General features: G+C 49.0%; 1 protein-coding gene across 1 annotated transcript in view; it reads left to right on the plus strand.

The window, feature by feature from the left end:
• Nucleotides 1-5654: 5654 nt before the first annotated feature.
• The window catches only part of PKP4 (plakophilin 4), a 67444-nt gene continuing 59242 nt past the window's right edge, over nucleotides 5655-13856 (plus strand). Inside the window, exon 1 of the mRNA XM_054277754.1 lies at nucleotides 5655-5660. The gene's annotated coding sequence lies outside the window, so the exon portion shown is untranslated. The remainder of the gene's footprint in view (nucleotides 5661-13856) is intronic.

The following is a 13856-nucleotide window of genomic DNA, read 5'->3' on the forward strand; positions in this document are numbered from 1 at the left end:
AGGGACCCTGTGGGGCAGCACTGGCACCACTGCTCCCTGGCACTGCCCTTTGGCCAGCACAGAGGATTTTTGTCTGAGCGGGGCAGTGGGAGCCAGAGCACAACATTTGTCTGCAGCCTGTGAGAGACAAGCCAGAGGGACAGATAATTCACGTGATTTAGGAGCCACTGCAGCTTATTTTGTCAGGAGCATCAGTATCATTTTGTACAGCTTTTGCCAGCTCTGCTAGGCCAAATTCCCAGAGTTATGTGCAGGGAAGCATTTGGCACAACTTCACTTTAAATTATTGCATAATGCTGTCTGATATCTTACTACAAAAAGCAACTCATTCTTGTCTGGGGCCTCTCAGTCACAGCCATCAGAAATGTACAGTCCATAAACATGAATTAAACAATCTTTCTGCATATACATGCCCTTTGTTACCTCCTTATTCAGGGGTATCTCCAAATTTTAGCCTGACATTTTGTATCTCTGGTCTGGTAAGAAAGATTACAATTTGGTTAATTTCTCAACATTTTTTTCAGCCTCATATACAAACTAGTAAGAAGATGGTAATATTTCATTCAGCAACTGTAGCAGTTGGTAGAAACTGCAAAGGATTTTAGCAGACCTTCCCCTGTCCTTGAGCAGATAGAAGCACCTGCATTACCCAGAGCTGGGGGGCTGAGGGATTTTTTATTTCTTTGTGGGTGGGCTTTGGTGTTTTTTCATTTGTTTTGGGGTCCTTAAGTTTTTTTTACATGACAATTACAAGCTTAAGACCTGAAAACCCACAGACCAGACCAGCTGCTGGTGACCTTGTCTTTACTGGACATCTCACTCGGAATTTCCTGCCATCTTTTCTCCAAATCCTTCTCTTGGTGGTTGCCAAGCTGCCTGCTTATTTCCAGGGCTGCAGTATCCTGGAGGAGCCCTGACTTACAGGTGCACACCTGCTCTCACCATTAGCTGGCTCCAGCAGCACAGCTCAGCTAAGGACAGCCCTTCTCCTGCTGCCCCACACACAGCGCCCTCCCTGCGCTCCTGGGACCGCGCTACAGCTGAAACAACGCTGGGACGGGACTCGCGGGGCTTGCCAGGACAGGGGACTGAGCTACAGCACAGGGCAGCAAGCTGCTGCTCCTGGAACCCCCTCCACCCTGCTGGGACAGGTGCCCAGGGCAGGAGGAGCCCCACTCCCGCTGTGCACGGGCGCTTGCACATTCCTTGGTGCAGGCATCACAGGCAGCAGCAGCAGCTCTGGAAAACTGATCCAAATGAGAAAATAAGGGCATGTATGTTGTCATTTTATTGCAAAAGTTCCATACCTTTTTGGTGATTTCTCATGGACAGCTCCTCACAGCACTGACTCCTCCTACACAGCACAGCCAACAAACTCCAGCCCTCTTCTCCACCAGCTAACCCACTCTTTTGTAGCACTCATGCTTATTGGACACAGCTGTGGCCTGTTAAGGGCAGGCTTGTTCCTAATCTTTGGTGATTAGTACAGCTGCAGCTCCTCAGGGGTGAGATTACCTTCTGCACTATCTTTATTTTCTCACATCCTATCCCCCCACACATGTACGCCAGGGAGGTTCCTGGGGAAGCTGGACTGTTCCACAACGCAGCTCCCTGCATGGCTGCAGGACGCTGTTGCTGGCCCTGGGAAAGCTGCAGAGGGCATTTTCATGTCATTACAGGGCATTATTGTCCCTCCCGGGGCAGCTGGGCTTGAGCCAGAGCACGGGGCCCTGCAAGGAGGGCTGGTGGCCATGCTGAGCATTGTGCACCATCTACAAGCAAATACTCCCACCTGATGCTTCAAAGCCATGCAAGAAAGAAGGAAAGTAGAACCTGTCAGTATCCAGTAGTTTTTCCTCACTATTTTGTTTTACCACTGGGAAAGAGTAATATCTGCCCACAGCAGAGCAGTAATTTTGAATGGCACTGTCTGAAACAGAACATTTCTATACAAGCCCTCACTGAAAAAGCAAAGTGTCAGCCTACCACTTTCCTCAGAAATATACCTGTTAGGTGCCTTACCTCCCCAGTGAAACAATCAAAAGCAGGAGAACATTTAGTGCTTTCTATACCAAATGAAATTACAGTTTCAAAATTACCCAAAATCAATTGTATTGTGATTGACTGAGTTGCTGTGACATCAACACAATGGCTTGCAGTAACTTTTGAGATCAAATTGTAGGTTTTAATGAGAGGAAAAACCCCACAAATCTAAATAACTCCCCCTGTGAACACTAAACAGCTGTTCATGGCTTGTGTTAGCCTGCCATGTCATCACTCTTTTCTCCAGGCATTTTTTTCCCCAAACCTTCATAATTTCAGTATCTGGAAGAGATTACAGTTAAAGCAGGTAGCATGGAAAAGCTTCCAGCAGAAACCAAACCCCACCCCCAGCCTCCCCCAAATAACCACCCAAAACCAAACCAACCTAATTCACAGGAACAAAACAAAAAACAGGAAAAAAAAGAGAAAAACAAAACAAAAAAAACCCAAAACACCAAGAAACAGAGCAACACTGTTTTTGTGACTGATATTTATCCCTGAAATTAAAAGATAGGCATGTTAATATTCTGCAAGGGCTGTAAACATGTGTGGAACATATATATAAAGCAAGACTCTAATAAGGATTAATTTCAGGATAGATTAAACAAAGCAGAAAAACATATTAATGACTGGAAATGCTGCCATCTGAAGCACTGGAAGGCGAGCACAGTCAGTCTAAGGGGCCAGATTTAAGGCTCAAGAGAAACCAGTACAGTCCCAAAGGAAAACGTGAGACTAGGCTGTTAGGAATTGCAAACATAGTGGAATCATGGCTTCCCAAATGAGAGTGATACAGACATCTCACTTGCAAGTCGCATCCGGAAGAAGGTGAATAAAAAGAAAATGCACTTGTTTGCTGCCAATTTTAAAAATTATGTAAGAATTTAAGGATGTATTTGACAAAGGCCACTTTCAGCTAATGGGATAAGAAATCAAAGAACCAGCCTCCATGCAGCCCTTTGCATTGGAAAGTTAACACAGGGTGCCTTTGCACAGCCTATGTCATCCCTGTTGGACAGGGCTGCTGCACCGGGACACACAGCAGGCAATTAGATAATGTATTGGCTGCTCAGGGTGCCAAAACAAATACACCAGCTATGAGGGGATGACTGATACCAGACAGAATGAAACAGCCTTCCTCACTGACACTCATTCAACAGATTTCCAAATCTGACAGAACCTCAAAATGTTACTTTCTATTCTTTCTACTTGTTTTGTGCCAAAACAAACCGACTCCAGTTCCCCTTCTCCTTCCCAACAGCACTTCTTACCCTTTGCCATCCCAGCCCAGCAGGAAACTCTAAAGCACAGCCAGACTGCAGTGCATGGCTCTGCAGGGCACCTGGGGCAGCCTGTTCTGATCTCCTGGGGCCAGCCAGAACCAGGAGAGCCGGGGATCCTGGGGATGGCCCTGTGCCACACCTGCCCAGGCTGTGCCCTCCACAGCCCCCACCACAGGCAGGAACTGTCCCTTCTGCTCAGGGGCGAGTGAGCGTCCTCCTTTCCCCAAAGCTGTTATCTGTGAGAGCCAAGCCAGCACAATAATAACACCCAAATTACTGGTGAAAACCAGCTGAGACTGACTGGAAGCTAATTTAATTAATCCAGTACACCTTTGGTAAAAGCAACCTTGCGACTAAGGAAGGTCACAGCTCTCACACATCCTGCACTTTCTCTTCCCTTTATTCTAGATCTAGTTAGTTCACATTTTGTCTTTCCTTCACTCCGGCTCTCCACTCTCATTTGACCCTTTCACCATTTATTTTATTTCATACCTACTACTCTTTATTTTCCTAAGTTTCTACTGTTATTCCTCTCAGCTTCTGTTTCCCTTTTCCTAGACAGAGACCACCATTTTGGTTTGGTAATATTTTATATGTAATTCACATGGTATAAGTCACGAGATTTTTCAGAGCAGTGAGGACTCAAAACTCCTGTTTACAGCTGCCAAGCATTTTCCATGTGGATATCATCATAATGTAGGAGTTCCTACTGCATTATTCAACATACAAATAATTATACAAATAGCAACAAAGACCTCAGGGATTAAATATCTTGCCAATAGCCTACATGGTTTCCATGTAGCAGAGTACATTCCAAGTGGGAAATTCAGAGAAGGGACTATATGAGTTTGGAGGCCACTCTCCACGTCCACCTGCCTCCTCCTTGTTACCCGCAGCTCCCTCCGAAGCAGGGGCTAATGATCTACCTGCAGCATCAGCACCAATTAAACCCCATCACGAGTTCATGTGTCCTTATGCCTAAAATAAAACTACGGTTCGCCCCGTCAAACGCTAAACTGAAAAGCTGAGCTGGATGGAAAACAGACACGAGTTACAATGTGGATACTCTCGTCACGTTCCTTTACAGCAGGCTTTCTACACCATCCGCATCTACGCGACAGGGGAAGAGGGTGAGCAAAACAACCTCTTGAGACAGCAAGAGCTGCTGATTCAAGTGGCCATTGGGTTTTGGCTCCTCTGAGCCATTTACAGCGTCATTCAATGAAGTGGAGAGTGCCGATCGCTATCGTCCCTGCGGGGCGGGAGAAGAGAACAAGTCAATGAAAAACCAGTCACACCTGGGCCACAGTCTGTTCGGGAAGGAGAGGAATGGCCCCAGCCAGACCCCCGAGACACACCGACGTGGTGAGTCCAGGACAGGCATGGGATGCAAAAAGTTCATCAAGCATTTAACACGCCCAAAGCCTGTTATTGACATGTTTTACGGCGATTTTAGGGATACTGGCTTTTCTTTTCTATGTCTATGATTCTTCACACGCCATCAGGAGAGATCAGCTGCTATTGGAAGCTTAAAATGGTAGGATGTTAAAACCCTATGGAAAGCCTTTTTCCATCTTTCCCAAACACCTGAGCCCGTGGGGTGTGAGCAGCGCCGCGGGCGGTGCGCTCTGCCGGTACCGGGACACCGCGGCTCGCAGGAGCGGCAGGCCGGGCGGGACCGCGGGCAGCCGCCGCTGTCAGCTCCCTGCCCGAGCAGGGCCGTCCCGCAGCCCGCGGCACACGGTGACGGGCACAGGGCCCGGCTCTGCGGCGCGGCCCCCGAGCTCCGGGCTGCTCCGCGCCCCGCTCCCGCGGCGGCTCCTTCGGCGAGGCAGGAGGCGGCCAGCACGGCGGAGCGGGCACGCCCGGCCACAGCGGGCTCCCCGCACCGGCCATTGCGCAACCGGTTGCTCCATCCATCCTCTCACACACCGCTCGCCCCCGCCGCGCTCGGACACTCACCGCGACGGGTCCGGCGGGTGGCGCCGGAGCAGCCTCCCGTCCGCACGGGCTGTGCCGGCGGAGCCGCCCCAGGCACGGGTCGGGTCGGGTCCGTCCCGTCCCGTCCCGTCCCGTCCGCGCCGTCTCCCCCGCACGGCATCCGTAACCACGGTAACCTCAAGTTGCGCCGCCATTGGCGGGTTTAACGCGGAGCAGCAGCCAATGGGACGCCGCCCCAGGCCGCGCCTGGCCAATGGGGGTGGGCGCCGGGCCGGGCGGCGCGTGACGCGGCGCGCGGGCGGGGCGGGGCCGGCGGAGCGGGCGGCGGGGCCGCCACCATGGAGACCCCGGGGTAGGGCGGGCGCGCCCGGCGGGGCCGCTCCGCTCCGCGCGGTGAGTGCGGGGCACGGGGGAGCCGCGGGCTGGGCTGGGGCCGCCGCGCGGGAGAGGCGAGGGGGCGGCGAGGCGGGCGGCAAGGGAGGCGAGGCGGCGGACCCCGCCGGGGCATCGGGGCCGAAGAGCTGCCGTCTCGGGCGGCCCCGCGGGCGGCGCGCCGCGCACTCTCCGTGCCCGCGGGGCCGCTCGGAGCCCGGTGGAGCCGCCCGGAGGGGCCCTGCGGGCGGAGGTGCCGCCGCCCGGCCCCTGCCCCGGGCGCCGCGCGGCACCGGGCGGGAGTGCGGAGCCCGGGCCCGCCGGTGTCCGCGGCCGCGCCGTGTGCGTGGGGTGTGCGCGGCGCCGCGGCGGGAGCTGCGAGCCCGGCGGAGCCGCTGCGGGCAGGGCCACCGGGCCTCGCCGGGGCCGGGCGGGGGGATGGCGGGGTCGGCGGAGCGGGCGGGGGGAGCCGGCAGCGCCGGCCCCTGCGTGCCCGGTGTGCCCGCACGGGGCGGCCGCGGGGCCCAGCGTCCGCCCCGGTGTTCTCCGGAGTGCCAGGCTTCGGCTGCCGCCCCGGTGCTCCGGGGGTGCCGGGCCCCGCTGCCGCCCCGGTGTTCCCTGCACGGGATTTAAATACAGATTTTTCACCCTTCGTGTGACCGCGGAACGAGCCGCGCTCCCGTCGCCGAGTACCGGGAGCCGCGGAGCATCCTCGGCCCGCGCCCCGGGAGCGCGGCTCGTGGGGCTGCAGGAACTTGTGGCGGTGTTTTCTCCCCCGCCGTCTCACGGCACATGCGGGGCCGGCGGCGGGGCAGCACGTGCGGGGCGTGGGCGCGGCGGGACAGCGGTGGCCCGCGGGGACGGGTGGCCGTGCCCGGCTGGCCGTGCCTCGGGCGCGCTGCGGTGTGTGCCAGAACAGAAAGTGCTCTGCAGGTGCCGGTTACCGAGTGCGACTGCCGTGGCTTGGGCTGGGAGAGCTGGGAAATGAAGTCTCGCCGCAATAAAATAACTGCTGATGCTGAACCCCGGCTGTTTCAGCACAGAAAAGCCAGAGCTGATGACTCAAGCCCCCTCTGGTCCATTTCTCCTCCGGCTGACGCTCAGGAGACATCACCAGTTCAGGGGCAGAGAACGGAGTGTTTCTGAAGTGCCTCTGTTTGCCCCATAGACCTTTGTACTTTTTTTTTTTTTTTTTCTAAATAGCCTCCCGCTCCCTGTTAATTTTACATTAGTCATTGCTTCCAGATTCGACTGTTTGAAGGAAAAGGTGTGGTTGGACTGAAAACACTAGTGTTGCATGAGCTGGCTTTTCAGTTTTTTCAGCATTGACAATTTTTGATAAATTGGAGTTTAGAGATTAGTAGATTACGAGGATGATAATGTTTCCCCCTTAACTAATAACTGTATTTTTGAGGTCAGCATCAAATAATTTGTTCATTGCGATAAAGATGTGGGAACCTACTAAATATGCTTGTTTAGTTTATGAGGAGACAGTAATTCAGTCATGTTCATCATATTTAAAGTGGCGGGAGTGTGTGTTGGGAGCAAAAGCTTTTTGTTGTCATTTATATACTGTAATGTTTCTGTTAAACATTACAATGTTATATGCAAGTAAATGTAACATGACTGTGAAAGGTAGGTTGCAGTAACTTTCTCCTTCTGTGAACTGCTCTGTTGCTGCTGAAATAAGATGCTATTAATATTTTTAATTAAGGTTGAAAAGCTGATAGGCCCTTTCCAGTAAAAACTGTGTCTTTACCCTTTCATCTTGTTAGACATTCAGCACAAATAGCAGTACTGATACCAGAAGTTCTGCTTTGAAATAGAGTTGGAGAAAGTTTTGTGAGAGTCATCTTCTATGAGAGGCGAGAATTTGTTAATTTCTTAGAATGTCAACAAGAGAACACCTTTTGGAGTTTGCATTTTTATATAGTAATGCAGGATCCTTTTATAATGAACAGTTGAATTCAGTCCCACAATGTAAACAAGTTATAGGATGCGGTACCTTTTTATAGAAGCTTCTTGCAATAGCAAAACAGTGTCTGTAGTGCATTTTGAGGTATTTTTCATATTCAGTGGTAGCATATGCTACGTACAAATAATAGTAATCTTAATTAGTAATGTGCGTTTGCTGTTTAGTGTAGAAATCTGCATGCCCTGATAGAAGACTCTCTGGAGAAAAGCTGCATTTTAAATGAACAGAAAACATAAATAAGAACTTCATGTACTTCTGCTTCACTTTATGTAGATTATTTCAATACATTTAGTACAGATGAAGAGCTAAAGCAGTTCTGAACTATGGGACTGTGTTAGTAATGTCTGCATTTTGTTATGGGGATTTTTTTTCTTAATTCTGATGCTGAAAATAATCAAGTCCTGTAACATTTGGTTATTTGTTTGGTGCATAAAAGCAGTGGCTAGTTCAGGGAGTTCAGTGAGCTTAACAGTAGGCTAGTTTGCTTTAGTACCAGGTTTAGTACTTAGTGTAATGTGGTACAGAAAAGTCTCCTAAAAAAGCAAGTGGAACTTGTGATACTTGTCTGGAAAAGCATAGTTGTGAGCCTGTCGCTGGCCACAGTCTGTGTCGCTCTCAGTCCCTTTTCTGTCCCGTTCGGTCGGTCGGTGGGTCCGGGTGGGTTCCGCGGAGGTGCTGCGGGTGAGCGGCGGCGCTCGCGGTGCGGCGCAGCAGAGCGGTGCCCGGAGCAGAGCGTGTTCCTGGCAGCCTGCCGTGGGCTCAGACCCCGCTCCAGGAGTTCCCTGCCCTGCAGGAGCAGCTGCTCCCTGTGCCAGGGCTGCCCGGAGCTGCTACAGCAACAACGTGTTCTGCTACCTTGCACAACAAGCATGTGGACGTCTCCCCGGGAGCCTGTGTTGGTGCGGGTCAGAATTCTGGAATTTTCAGCGTTTTTGGTTAGGTTTGGTGCTTTTTTTTTTTTTTTCTCAAGCAAAAATAAGACATGAAATCCTTATGATTATGGCTGTATGTACTGCCAGTCCAAAGTTAAACTGGTTCCAACTTTAGTAATGAGGTGGGAAAGGAGAAAGACCTGGCAAAGCTTTGTGTGCGAGTGACCAGAAACCAGATGTGAAACTGGGCTGTTGGGCATGGCCAGTAGCTATCACTTGCTACTTGCCTCCGCCTTGATAGCAATATTGCTGACCGCGAGGCAGTTCAAATGCTAGTGAAGATGGGGAGTAAACACACAACCACAGCCAAGCCCAGAGCCAGGGCCTGTGGAAATGGCCCTTCCCAAGGAGCAGGCTGTGCTGGTCCTGGCAGCAGAACTTGGGAATGGAGCTGGAGGGGATGATGGCACCGAGTGATCTCTGGGCATGCTTGGGAGCTTTGCTGATTCTCAGCTTCTTTTCCTAAGGCCTGCGAGATGTCCTAGTTCATTGGATAACTTCTCATGTTCTTTTATCCAAACAGAATACTCATTTATTCTGCTCGGGGGAGGTTTGCGGAGGGAGGGGAGGAGGTGGATAAAGACAGCCAAAAACTGCCTCTGGTGACCTTCCCAAAGCTTTTGCTTACATAGAAGAAAATCCCAGCGTCTTGTCAGTGAAATCTCTGCAGCTGGCAGCAGCATTCAGACCTTTGCTCCTCTTCCCCTTGCTGCCCTTAGTACCTCTCTCCTTTACTTTGAGGCAGATGACAGAGGCCTGGATTTCAGGAGGAAGGAAGGAGTCCATCACTTTCACAGAAGATTAATTATTTTATTTTTTGATATTGGAATATCTGACTCTGTCATTGAAAGGGAAGGCTGAAGGAGAAGGGTCTGGGAGTGGTGTGTCACGGTGACTCAGCTGGGCCATGGGAGGCTGGAGGCCATGGTGCTCAGCCATGGGGCAGCCATGTGTGTGTCCAGGGCAAGGGAGGCCGCAGGGCAGTTGTGTGTGTGTCCAGGGCCAGGGACGCTGTGGGGCAGCTGTGTGTGTGTCCCGGCCCAGGGAGGCTGTGGAATGGCCGTGTGTCCAGGCCCAAGGAGGCTGTAGAGCAGCCGTGTGTCCAGGCCCAGGGAAAATGTAGAGCAGCTGTGTGTCTAGGGCCAGGGAGGCTGTGGGCCAGCCATGTGTCCAGGCCCAGGGAGGCCATGGAATGGCCGTGTGTGTGTCCAGGCCCAGGGAGGCCATGGAATGGCCGTGTGTGTGTCCAGGCCCAGGGAGGCTGTGGGCCAGCCATGTGTCCAGGCCCAGGGAGGCCATGGAATGGCCGTGTGTGTGTCCAGGCCCAGGGAGGTGACTCCAGCACAGGCTTGCCCTCCTTTCAGGATGGGCTGTGTGAGTCAGCCCTCCTTCCTGAAGAGCGAGTGGTGTCTGCGGGAACCGGCCCGGCCAGTTCCCTGCTGCCTCTCCTGCCTTTCCTCCCTGCCAGCGGCACGGCACAGCCCGTGGCTGCCGGCATCCGTGGGGAGTGTCTGGGGCTGTCTTCAACTTTCTGGTCCTCTTCATTGCATCCCACTCTTACAGGAAAGCAAAGATGACTTTGGAAAGCTGGGAAAAATCTGTTCTTTGAGTATGGTGTCTTTAAACAAGGTGCCATTTTAGCAGAGTTTTTATAAAAGGCATACTTTTCTCCTACATATGTTTTCCTACATTAATTTTAAGCAATTTTACTATATTAAGAAAAAGAAATTGCTGTTTTTCTCCAAAATGTCTCCATGACCATCTCTTACAGATCATCCCCCTTTTTTTTTTAACTTTGTGCAGCATTTTAGAGATTTTACCTAGCTAGGTAAGAAATTTCTTTACAGGGAATTGAAGACCAGTCAACTTCCTGTTTAATTGCTTTTAAAGAGAATTTAAAATATGTCTTTATTTTAGTGGAGAAAATGAAACCAGGAGTTGTTACTTAATTTGAGGGTCATTAAACCATTACTCAAGAAATAAGTAAAATTAACCCCCCCTCCATGTAGTGTTCTAACTGAAATGTAGTGTGCTTTTGTGAACCTTCAATTAACATTATAGTTGATCTAATGTTTTGATTGATGTGATGAATTCATTATTAAAGAGCGGAAAGGAATCTATTGTAAGTTCTTTGAAGGCGCACAAGTTGAAACTTGCATTGTGCATCACAGCTCAGTGGGGGGATTTTTAATGTATTTACTGTTTGTGGATGGGTTGGTGGTTGTGGGCAGTGCATGAAATGCCCCTGTGGCTATGGGATCTGTGGGATGTGTGAGGCAGGTGGTTGACAGCCCCTGTGCAGGCTGTGGGATGAACTGGCCTTCAGAGTTCGCTGAGTTTGTGCAGAGCAGTTTGGGGCACCAGGCTGCCATTCCCTGATGAGTGAGATGCACTTCAGAGTGTTGCATGGGGGAGCCCTGATGGGATTTGCTTGTCTTGGGGCACCTCTGCTGGCTGGCGGTAGGGGTAGCTGTGCATCAGGTTGGTCCAAGAAATGCCATTACACTCTCTGGGGCCACCTCCAGCAGTTTTCCTAGTGCAGGTAGGGCAAGGAGTAGCACAGGTCTGGGAGCAAGCGAGGAAAAGAAGGAGCTGTGCTGTGATGCCAAATATCACCTTTTGTCCTATGAGGTCCAGCTGTAAGGAGCAAGGAAGAAGCATTAAACAAATTCTAGATTTCTGTTTGTTTCTGTGAGTACCAAAAACTTTTCCTGTCTTTATCTTCTTATCAAAAGCTCCTCATCTTCTGTCTGTGGTGTGGCAAGCCAAATACTATCATCTGGGCTATGCTTTTAACAGGTTTTTATAAATGGACTCAAAAGCTTTTGCATTACACGTGTCCAAATAGAAAGCACCTAATCTATCCCTTAGTTTGCTCTATATGATGTAACTTAATGCCATCTGTGCTAGAAATCAGATGTGAATGGGAGATTTCTATTTTGTGGTGGATTTCTGTCCTCTTCCCCAGGAAGGCAGCAGCAGGCATTGCATCCTAGATGCTCTGAAAGGAAACCTCTTCCGTTCCAAACCCATGTTCTTCGCTGTCTTGCCTTGGCAGAACTTCCTGTTGTGTAGCCTGGGAGTTAAGTATTGGCACATTTGTTATCATACAGGTAAATCTGATTGGTGAAAACTAAAACCACAGAAACTCACCTCTCTCTGAAATGGTTTCAGACAAATGATAATTCTTTAACTTCCATGCCAATGTGACAGGCTTAAAGCTGAAGCATTTAGTATCTTTCACAAAATGAGCCCGAGGTAGTATTTGTAATGGCACTGATTTCAGTGGCTTCTGGACAAGTGGAGCACTGGACTGCTAATTGGAGGCATTCTGTGTACAGGTATGTTTATGTGATGGTGTTCAACAATTGTCTTCTGCTAATTCATGCTCAAGTCTTGTATGGTATCTGAAGGTACATAGGGAAACAAATCTCAGAAAGACTTAGAATTTTCATAGTGTTTTTTTTAAAAACAAAGTTACCTGTATTCTTATTGACAAATACACAGCAGTATAGAAATTATAGCCTATTGTGAAAGGAGATTTAATTTGTATCATACTGGTGCCTAAACTCCAAACTGACGTAGCCCTCTGTGAAGTAGAGAGAAGTCCATGCTCCACAGAGCTTACAGGCACAAAGGCAAAACTTATGAAACAACTGGAGAAGATACCGAAAACATGCCTTTCTGTAACACACACCTTATCCAGGGTGCTTGTGAGCCAGTACTCAACCTGGACTGTGTAATTTGATTCAGCCTTAATCAAAGATATACTGACAGAACTTGCCACCTCCTGCTGCTCCACAGCCTTCGTATCCAGCTTTGTCCTCGTAACTAATGTAATGAAAATACCCAGTTCCATACTGCAGCTGAAATTTAAAATATTGGCAGTGAGATGACTGGTACAACACATCACTTGTTCCTGGGAGCATGTTTATATTTTGGATGGGAAATGAAAAAAACATTTAACCCAGAAATCTCAGACTGACTTGTAGACTTGTGAGATGTGCCCATTTGCTGTGTTATTGGGACTATCACATAAAGAAAGAAAATTCTGAGTTGTTTTAGTTTTGCTATTGTTCCTTAGCATAAATCATAGCAACAGCATACACTGAGATTTGGGAAATTTCGCTGTCATTAGATACATTCTTTTCCAGAAGATACTTTAAAAAAAAATCCTAGTTTAGTGTTTTTCAGAGAACAGATACTGGCAGAAAAACTTCCTGTGGTTCAAGAACTTGACACTTAAGGAAGTTCTGAAGTTCTGGTAGAAAGCACTGCCTGTTGTGGAATGCTTTTTGTTCAGGCTGACGTAGTCAGTCTTTCAACACTCAGAGTTTTTTAATTTAGTTGTGGAACCCAGGTTATTTTTAAGCAGGAAAAAAATTCACCAGGTCATGTACTGAAACTGAGACAAAATCAAAAAACTGCAACAACAAAAGACCCAAATCCCCCCCCAAAAAATCCTGAAGATATGGAGTTAAAAGTGTTGAATTAGCAAGGCACACCGAATCCAGGAGCTGGATTTGTCTGATGAGCTGCTGAGTTTTATTTTGGCTAACTTGAGTGCTCTGAAAGGAACCACCCACTGTCCATTGGGAGCTGCTGCTGCATTGATCCAGTCTGGAAATGTAGTCACACTGTGGAGGAGGATAACGTTCTGTATTAAACTTAATGCATTTATTGCTGTTCATAATGGGGAGATTTTAAATAACTTATTTACTGTTGTAAATATAGATACAAAAGAAGATATCCTGAATCACAACTTCCTGCTTTTAGGAGGCGTGAAGTGCATTATATTTAGGAAGTCTTGCCTTGTTAGAATGCAGCAAATGCTGTTTTAGTGATACAGTTCATTGTACTAGTTAATATAGTAATACTGAGTTGTTTTGTATTACTAGTATATTGATTTAACCTATAATATAAATATTAATATATTTCAGACTGAAATTTGAAATACTAAAGCAAGTTCCTTTTTTTCAGATAGCAAAGATAATTCAAGTTATTGCAATTTTTGCAGAATTTTCCTTGTTTTTTCTCTGCATCTCAACGTGTCACAGGAGTCATGTTGCAACAGAGCAAAAATCTTTTCCTATGGCAATATTCTAGGGGTTTTTGTTTGTTTGTTTTTTAGAAAGTTGAAGAATATGCTTTCTGTGCAGCAGTGCACACTGTGGGATGGTGTTTCCTCCTGTCAGGTGTTCCCAGTTCACAGGGACCGTGTGGTGAAGGCTGTGTTGGTGGGGCTGTGTGCTCCTCTCTCAGGTAGAGCAGCTGTGGAAGCTGCAGCTCGGAGCACCGATGGCTGCATGA

This window comes from Melozone crissalis, unplaced genomic scaffold (genome assembly GCF_028551555.1).
Source record: "Melozone crissalis strain CALT ecotype California unplaced genomic scaffold, PUWL_Pcris_2 ptg000023l_1, whole genome shotgun sequence".
In the NCBI taxonomy this organism is placed as follows: Eukaryota; Metazoa; Chordata; class Aves; order Passeriformes; family Passerellidae; genus Melozone; species Melozone crissalis.